Source organism: Silene latifolia, chromosome 11, assembly GCF_048544455.1.
Source record: "Silene latifolia isolate original U9 population chromosome 11, ASM4854445v1, whole genome shotgun sequence".
NCBI classification, from domain to species: domain Eukaryota; kingdom Viridiplantae; phylum Streptophyta; class Magnoliopsida; order Caryophyllales; family Caryophyllaceae; genus Silene; species Silene latifolia.
In genome coordinates this window covers 72,713,169-72,723,798 of record NC_133536.1, presented here as the reverse complement: position 1 = coordinate 72,723,798, position 10,630 = coordinate 72,713,169, and positions in this window count along the sequence as shown.

The window sequence follows — 10,630 nt, the reverse complement described above, 5'->3', positions numbered from 1 at the left end:
GTATGGAATATTTCACAAGAATCATTGACTCGTACTCTTTGAGAAGTCGCCATTCCACTTTCATCCCCTTTGCAAACCTATGAGGCTTACTCATCTGATGTTTGCAGATGATTTGCTGCTTTTCTGTAAAGGGGATGCACAGTCTATTATGGTCTTGCTGAGGGCTTATGAATCCTTTTCCAGAGCTTCAGGGCTTAAGATGAACCCACAGAAGTCCTGTGCTTATTTCAATGGTGTGCCATCTGGGCTAAAGAAGGAGATCTTGTATGTTTCTGGTATTAAAGAAGGCTCCTTGCCTTTTAAATACCTTGGTGTCCCTATTACAGCAGGTAGACTAAAAAAGAGTGATTGTGGGGTTCTCATTGATAAAATAGTTGAGAGGATCAGGTGTCTTGGAGCTAAGAAGCTTTCTTTTGCAGGGAGACTTGTCCTTGTTAAATCAGTGATCTCTACCATGTATAACTACTGGGCTTCTTTATTTGTGTTGCCTAAGGGAGTCATGAATAAAGTTGATGCCATTTGCAGGAATTTCTTATGAGAAGGGAGTACTGAGCATAATAAAGCTCCTTTACTTGCCTGGCATAAGGTTTGTGTCCCTCAGAAGGAAGGGGGGCTTGGTCTTAGAGTCAGTTCAATTTGGAATGTTGCTACCATTGGCAAACTGGTCTGGTGGCTTTTAGTTAAGCCTGATAAGCTATGGGTCCAGTGGGTGCATCATGTTTATTTAAAAGGGCAGTCCTGGCAATCCTATAATCCCTCCTCTGTTACCAGTTGGCATTGGAGGAAAGTTTGTCATGTTTGTGATACTATCAAGGAAGGGTTTTCTGATGAAATTTGGAGTATAGGTGTTGGTGACTATTCTGTGAAGTCGTGCTATTCTTGGTTGAGAGATAAAAGACCAGCTGTTGACTGGCATATATCTGTTTGGAATGCAGTGTCTCATCCTAAGCATTGCTTCATTGCCTGGCTTATTTCAAGTCAGGCTTTAATGTTGAAGGAGAAGTTATTCAAGTTGCAGATTTCTACTGATGACAGTTGTTGTATCTGTGGCCTTGCTACTGAAAGTCATGCCCATTTGTTTCAAGATTGCAGATTCAGTCAAGAAATTTATAGTTATCTAGCTGTGAAGTTGGGTTCTAGGCTAGATGCTACTAATCAATTGCAGAGTATTATGAAGAAGAGATGGAGCAGGTTGAGGAAACAGGTGACCACTGCTATTATTTTGGCAGCTTGGTACCTTATCTGGAATCAACGCAATGAAGCTAGGCTGTTCTTTAAGGTTTCACGGCCTGAATTAATAGCTGAGCATATTTGGCGTGTTATTCATACTAGAATTCGTGTTCTAAGTCCTCAGTTTATCACTGTTAAGGATAAACTTTGGTTGTCTAGAGTGCACTTGATGTAATTTTAGCACTAAAATTTGTGATCCTTGAGTAGTTTGTAATGCGGATATTTGATCATTAATGAGAATTCTTACATTTTAGCAAAAAAAAAAACCATATTGGGACCAGGATTTTGGAATGAGGGCGCCTTCCCCCCCAAAATCAAGCAATTGCCGGGGCTCCCAATACACATACACCAGGTTCATTTTATTAGACTCACTACGTTCATCAGGCTCATTGGTTACAGGTTCCAAAATCGTCGCTCTGATACCACTTTGTAAAACCCCCATCTACCAAGGAGCCTTAACAAGACCTTTCACAGCAGATAAGGGCGTTACCATCTCGGTTGCCCGAGGAATAGTAAATATAAAACGTCAATAAAAGAAGAATTAAGATATTTACAAGTTATCAACAAAAGAAAAAGGTACATCTGGTGACATTTATCAACTACGTGAAGCTATCTCTGCCATGACTCGTGGTAGACTCGTCCCTCCAAGCACCCAACTAAGATCCATGTATCAACCTGCTAAGACTGACTGCTAACTATAATAGATCACGGAAGATACAACACAAGAAGAAAACACAAGCAACACCACACAAGGTCAGTAACTGAAGGAACACACAAACTAGATACAACAAACGTACAGCCAACACCTCCTCCAATCACCAACACTCCTCTGACTACCCGAAGGTCCAGTCCTGCCATATTACCAATCGCAACAGGTAATCCTTGCCGCCAGTGGGGGACCGCAGCCGTACCCACCAAATCCCGCTCATCAATTCCGAGCGAAAACCCAAGTTCCTTAATGTGCACATCCCGTCCTGTGGCGGGTTCCACAGAGGTCGAATCAAGGGCATGAAGCCACTCCCGCAAGTGACTCCACTTAGCCGAGGACGCACCTCGCGAACCAGAGACAAACACATAACCACCAACTACAATGAATCAACACTACCAATCACAATACCAAAATAATCAGACACTACAAACAACACACTAAATCACCAACAGTACTAAGTAGGAAAACCTACCTTTAGCAATCCGCAGCAATACCACATACGGCCATAACATGACAAGCAACCACCATAACCACCTATTACAAACAGTATGACAATCTATTACTACTACCTTAATCATAAACAGATCTAAGGAAGACGATGATGATGATAATGATGATGATGATGATGATGATGATGATGATGATGATGATAACATACCTATACATAGTGTTCCGGCGATAAGACTGCTACCTGACTCACGCTTCCCATCCCCATGTTGTCTCAACTCACAAAAGTTCCAAAAGGAAGAACATAGGTGAAGGGATAGAGATGAGATAACAGTTAGGTTTAGGAGAAAAGGAATGAAATGATTTTGGTTTCACGATTCCACGATTTATATTTTATCGCTGAACTCCAGTTACTCGATCGAGTATGTAACTTACTCGATCGAATGGCCTCTACTCGATCGAGTGACTGAGCTACTCGATCGAGTAGCCTCCGCTAGATCGAGCTTCCTAAACTCAAAGGGTTACTATGTTACAAGGTCAACTCGTAAGGCTTCCAAAGGTCTAGACATGTGTCAAAGGTCAGTCAACGATGGTCAACAGGTCCCTAAAAGGATGGGTATTACATTGGGAAAATGCATAAGTGATGAGAACTTTGATAAGTATAAGGAGGATAGACGAGCCGCTAAAAAGGCAGTGCCCGATTCGAGTGCAAATGTTAACCAATAATTCTTTGCCAGGTTGGACACAAGACAAGCAGAGAAGGATATCTATAAAATGGCCCGCATAAGAGACCAAAAGACGGGGGATATTGGGATAGTTAGGTGTGTGCAAGATATGGACGACAAGGTTCTGGTTCAGGATAACGAAATAAAGGCTATATGGAGTTCTTACTTTGATAATTTATTCAATGGACATCAAGAGCATAGTTTTTGGGATGTACAATTAACACCAAGCATGGTTAACCGGGAATTTATGCATAGAATACAAAAGAGTGAAGTTAGAAAGGCGTTAAGGAAGATTGGGTCGAAGAAAGCGGAGGGATCAGATGGTATTGATGTGACTCATAATTGCGCATATTTAGTCCCCTAATTGAACCTATTTTCCATACTAATATAGCATTTCATGGCCATTTTATCCGTCAAATCCTTCCTATTTGGTTTTCCTATTACATTGTATATGTTTTGTAGGAAAGAAAATAATGAGGTGGAATTCCCCCTCTCCCGTGCATATTTGGAAGCTTTTTGATGATATTGGATGGACTAGTATAAAGAGGAGGCAAGAATGATGACCAATGATGTAGGAATAAAGAGTATATAGAAGGGTCAAAGGCTTAAAAGCAAGGACGACGAGAAGGAAGCCATTGCAAGAAGAAATTACTCGGAACCCAAACCAAGAATTGATTTTTTGGCTCTCAAAGTATGCTAGATAAAACGGCGTCAAAAACTCAAGTGGTCTAGGCTTTTGAATCACTCCAATAGGAGTCCGGATGAGAAAATGACGTCTGTTTTACAATCCGAGCTCAAATAGACAAGTTGTCCCGGGATCCGCACGTCCCGAGACCAATCCTCTCGTCCCAAGCTGCAACGCCATTTTCATAATAGTCTGTTTGTGGATATGCGCATCCCGAGCTAAGGATGAGCATCCCAGTCCTAGGATATGCGCATCTCCTTCGAGAGGAGCATTTCCCTACTCAACACTTAGCAATGTTATTTACTAATCTACCCTTGCTTAACCTAATGATGTACTACTATATATAATCCATTTGTAATAATCAAAGGATCAAGCTTTCTTAGATTAAATCCACTTTCCTTAGATTAAATTAGAAGTAGATTAGAATAGATTATCCTTTAATCTTTCCACAAAATTACACATTGATCTTTCCTTAATCATTGTTCAAGTTTATTATTGAGTAATTCAAGTTTATTATTGGGTAATTAGAAGATCATTTGGGTTTATTGGGAGATTGACAACCTTTCATCAATCATCAAGTACTTCTATTATTCTTTGCATTATTATTTTGGAATCTCCATAGGTATAATTCTCTTAATCCTTGTTTTAATTATTGTTAATCTTTATTACTTGTTCATCATGTTTTGCCTTGTTAATATGATTGACAACCTTGTTAGCATGTTAAACTTGATAATGAGTGAGTAGTCTCTGAGCTAGGATTAATGGGTAATTAGGGGAAACCAACATGAGGATTGATTCATGCTTAATTTAATATGTTCACATAATTAATTAGCTTGCTTGTTGTGATTTCAACTTATGCACATGTTATGTTTGATGAAATGCGAGCCTATGAATCCTTGCATTTTTTACCCATCACTTTCCTTTTCAATGAGACTTGTAAGACATAAACCAACTCGAGTCTCATTAGACCATGCATATAGTTGAATAGGAAGGACTAAGTCGACTTTAGGTGTTGTACAATCTAATCGATTCGGCTCCGGGACCCAAACCTTCTTAGGGATTGTAAGATATACCCTAACTCGATCCCATCACAACAATAATTTCTTGCTTATAATTGAGAACATGTTTGTATGATCAACTCCCATGATTTCTTTATGAACCCATGATATCCTAGCATTTTTAGTCATTTGTTTACATCCTTCTATTAATTGCTTGTTTCACTCCATTGCTTTCATTAGACTAGAATCTTCAACCCATTACAATTGTGACAACCCCTAGCACAACCATAATTAGATTGAACAATTTGTGTACCCACCGTCCCATGGATCGACCTCAAGGTTTGTTATAATTGTTTTCAAATATCGGCTATATTTGATGTGACCAATATTTGAGCATATTTAGTCCCCGAATTTGCCTCGTTCCTATGCTTTTTAGTGCATAATTGGGTCATTTACTATCTTTAGTCTTTCGTTTTGCATATTCTTTGAGGTTTTGATCCCTTGGTAGGAAAGGAGTAAGAACCTTGCATTTTCGTGGCAAAATGGAGCTAAATTGATCGGTAATGCTAAGACCCAAGACCACCATGAAGAACAACAAGTGCAAAGGTCTATTGAAGATCTTTATCATGACAATGAACAAGCTTTCGACTACTTTTTGAAGGTGTTGAGCAACATCAACAACACCTCGAACATGCCCCCTTGACATCTTATTAATTGATGAGAGTGTGGTGGAGTCCTCCCTAAACCACCACTTGTGAATATTCTAACTCCCTAACTTGCATTTTAATTATTGTATTGCATTTTTGTCAATTTTGGATTTACATTTTTATGCCTTGATCAAGATTTTCATCATTTTGAGAGAAGTGAGTGAGGGACTTCAAAGAAATGTAGAATCATATACATTATAACATACTCTTATATGTCTAATAATTTGTCATAAAATTAATAACGGAACTTATGCATGCAAACAATAAAATGAATAGAGGAGAAATTATGTCCTTACATATTTAATTTCGGATATTTGGGCACAAAAGAGATCACCTTTCTCTTTTGTTCTTGAGCTTATTCCAATGGAAGAATGAAGATCTAAGTGTAAGATCTCTCCCTATGCTTTATACCCAAGGCTCCTCTTAATTAAATCAATATTATAAATACTAGTTATAATATTAATTATAGTAGAAAATTGAACCAAAAATATTTATAAACACTTAAGTATTTTCGGTTTTGATGAGAGATAAAGAGAGGATTTTATTTCTCTAGAAAACTTATATTTTGGATGAGTTGAATGAATGAATATAATCTAAAACATTTTAGAGTATTATTAGGTAAAATTATAAGAAAAACAATGATGAATTGTTCTTCTCCAAAACCGTGTAAGAGAGGACATAAAGGGAGCCAATGCATGAAGAAATTGTTCTTCACAAGGAACAATAGGTATGCAAGGCTAGGGTTGCCTTTAATCATTGTGTTTTCCCACTAATTATAAACAACATATAATTAGCTTAAGTCCCTCTATTTTTCGGCCCATTTGGTAATATGGAATCCATATTATTTTTGTCAATTGTCTATATGTTACATGTCATATGTCACATATATTTGTTATGTATTTTTAACATATTAAAAATCAACGTATTAATAAAAATACGTCACATACAAAAATCGACTTAGTAATTTCATAATTACTTGTGCCAAAAATTTTACCAATTATAAATTACAACATATTGTATTTATAACAATTCATTCAAATTTAATTGTTACATTAAACAATTTATTTCATCCGAGTAATTATACAATTTAATTACTCAGACCGTATCTTATTTAATCACATTTCAATATGATACGTAAATTTTACTTCCAAAATCGTCCGTCAATTTTCAAGTAATTTAATTAACTCGTAACATTATACGATTAATTAAATAATCAATTAAGAGGGTTGCCCTTTAGGTATGACCTAGGGGGTCAACTGATCACCACCGTCACACGACAGTAATGTCAAACTCTAGTAAGCCAATCATTACCGATATATGTTGACCAGTTGACAGTAACAAAATTACTTCCCAATTGTATTCATTTTAATGAGACTTAAACATGTGATCATCATGATCAACAGTCGTGATCGCATTATTGTCGGAGGACACATATTCCAACAGGACTAATGAGTTTATTGATGTGTAGTGTTTTACCTTAGTGTGGGGATAGCAATTGCCTAAGCTATCCATGCCTTTGTAGTGCCCTCACAATGAAGACCACAAGAAATGAAGGGTAAAAATGACACGGGTTACGAAGCACCCACTGATGGACCTGAATCCGTGAGGAAGAGGGACAATCCGAGCGACTCGACTATGGTCCGCTCGTCTTGAAGGAAACCCGAGCGCCCAAGGCCAAAGACGCTCGTCTTGTCAACCTGCAAAAATAATTTTTGGGTCTGACTGAGAATCCGAGCGTCTCACTGAAGAATCCGCTCGTCTCAGCCTGGACGGTCGTCTCAGTGGAAAGACGCTCGTCTTTACACTGTCAATTTTTGGGATTTCTCACTGGAAAGGAATCCGAGCGTCTCCAGCATAGGACGCTCGTCCCAGCTCAAGAACCCGCTCGTCTTGCTTCTAAGACGCTCGTCCCCAGGCGTCTTTTCCTGAACCCAGAAACAGAATAATCCGAGCGTCCCAAAGCCTATCCGCTCGTCTCCCCTCTGCTTTTCAAATCCAACGGGTCTTTAAACCCCCTTTCCCAATTCATTTTCATTCTTTCAAACATAAACACTACCCAAAACCCCAAAACCCTCATTCGCTCCATCAACCAACAACAAAATCCTCAACCAAAATAACCCAAATCAAATCCAAACTTCCTCAAAATCAAATTAAATCACTCCTTTATCAATAACAAGTGATTAAAACACCAAAATCATCAAGTTTTGAGTCGATTTTTGGGATACAAGGCAACATTCAACTATCCTAAATCGATTTGGGTATTACTAGAAATTGAAGATTTCAAGCTTTTCTTGGTGTTACTAATTGAAGGAGCATGGCAAGAACAAAAGGTGGAAGCAAGGCACCCCAAAAGAAGAACCTTTCTAAGAGACAACAAGCTCTTCAAGCTCTTCAAGCATCAAAGGCATTGTTAGTTCATAATGCAAGGTTGGAAATTCAAGAGCAAGATCCTACTATGGAAGCTACTACTCCTACTACTCCGGTTGTTGAACAACTAACCGATTATCCGGAGGTAATTTTCACTTCCGACTCCCATAGGAAGAAATTTATTTCCTTTGCTAAGAAAACTATCTTACCCACCAAGTTCATTTGTCAAGAGACTTTGTCGAAATTGGGTTTCCTAAAGCAAACAAAGACCTTTTTCGAGTCTATGGGATTGCGTACATTATTTGAAATGCAAGAGTTGACTTACTCTTCCCTCACCTTAGAGTTTTTGACCTCTTTGAAAGTCACGAAGGTGGAGACCCGAACCAATATTGAGTTTCGTCTCGAGAATGTTGATAGATGTTTGACTTATAGAGAGTTTGATAAAATATTTGGCCTTAGTGATAACCCGAAATACACAAAGAAGTATACAAAGTATGACCCCGCTCCTTTATGGAAAGCCATTTCCGGAAAAGAATTCACATCCTACCATGATTGTCGTGCTCTCTTAGTCCATCATCCGGGCATAAGAGTATGGCATAAGGTTGTTGGGCATACCATGATAGCTAGGAAAGGTACAAATCATCTCACCGAACTTGACTTTATTCTTCTCGAGTCGACTTTGAACATTGGAAGAGAGTTTACAAAGCCATACAACGCTTTAAGACTCTTGATTGAAAGATGGCTCAATGTTGCTTGTGGCAAAGAAGGCACGGCCTTTATTGTCAATGGAGGATTAGTGACTTATTTGGCTAAGCACTTTAACCAGGATTTCAACAAGAATGACACTTATACACCGGTAAAGGGAGGCCATATCATCGATTTGCCCACCATGGTTCTAAAGTTCAAATGGGTCAAGAATGATACACTTGATAACAAATTTGGGTGGTTGATAAATGAAGCTATATCCTTCACATTGCCTAGCAAGATTTTCCGCTTGAATGTTCATAGACCGAACTACCTTCTCCCACTATCCGAAGAAGCCGAATATATTACTCAACACCAAGGTGAAGAAGTTGCCGAGCCCTCCTCCTCCATTATCACCACACCTTACCCATTCACCTACCAAGAATTTTAACCCGAAAATGTTAAGGCGGGGAATGACTACTTGACTCTCTTGATGAAAGAAATGCACAAGCAAGCTTATGAAGATAGAGTCAATGCTTACAAAGCGCAATATCCACCCCCCCTACATCTTGATAGGCAAGGACTTCTCGATCCATCTTGTCCTTTGCCTAGTTGGGCGGATAAGGAAACATTCTTTCCTAGTGCTCCTAGAGGTGGTAACTTGGGTGAAGAGGAGATGGTTGTTGATGAGAGTGGTGAGCAAGAAGGTGAAGAAGAAGAAGAGAATGAAGAAGAGCAAGAAGAGGGAAGTGCAAGTGAGAGTGGTAATGACTCCACATCCATGGAGGTTGATGATGCCTCAAGTGAGTAGGTTGATGATGATGGTGATGACGCAATGGGCGAGGACTAGCAGACTCTTGGGAGGATCCTACACTCCTACACCTCCTTTATGGTTTGTCTACTTCTCTTGTTTTCCTTATAATTTTTATCTTGATCATGATTTATGGAGTCCTAGAATCATCTATAGGACTGACACCTCGGTTCCATTGAGGTGTTCATTTTATTGTTTCTATTTTCAAAATCCAAAATGACAAATTTTAAGCTTCATGCATAGCATTTTTTATGCATGAACTCCCCCAATTTTTGACATTAGTGATGTGAACATTATTTGCGCACATTTAGTCCCCTAATTGAGCCTATTTTGCATACTATTATAGCATTTCATGACCATTTTATCCGTCAATTCCTTCCTATTTCGTTTTCCTATTGCATTGTGCATGTTTTGTAGGAAAGGAGATAATAAGGCGGAAATTCCCGCCTTTCGTGCATATTTGGAAGCTTATTGATGATATTAGATGGACTAGTATGAAGAGGAGACAAGAATGATGACCAAGGATGTAGGAATAAAGTGTATATAGAAGGATCATAAGGTTAAAACGCAATGATGACGAGAAGGAAGTCAATGCAAGAAGAAATTGCTTGGGACCAAACCAAGGGTTGCTCATTTCGCTCTGAAAGTATGCTAGATGGAACGGCGTCGAAAAACAAAGTGATCTAGGCTTTTGAATCACTCCAATAGGAGTCCGGATGAGAAAATGACGTCCTTTTTACAATCCGAGCTCAAACAAAGAAGCTGTTCGCCAATCCGCGCGTACCGAGACTGAAGACGCTCGTCCCCTGAAGGAATCCGCTCGTCCACCCCTTAAATCCGCTCGTCTTCCCCTCTTTTTGGCCGAGCGTCTTGCTCCAAATCCGCTCGTCTTCCCCTGCTACAATCCGAGCGTCCCGAGACCAATCCGCTCGGATTCCCCTGCTAAAATCCGCTCGTCCCGTGCTAAAGACGCCCGGATTCCCAGACAGCCCCATTTCGTCTTCTACAAGCTTCAACGAAGGATGCACATCTTTTTCTAGAGACCGGAGTCTCCCTAAAGTGACCGGCGATTCCTCAACAAGGGACTTAATCGTCATTTAAGCCCTTAGTTAACCCTAATTCATGCACCTAATCCCCACTATAAATACCTTATTTGTAATAATCAAACCATCAAGTTCTTATATTAGAAATTGCTCTTAGATTAGATTAGGAGTAGATTAGAATAGATTACTCTTTAATCTTTCCACAAATTACACATTAATCTTTC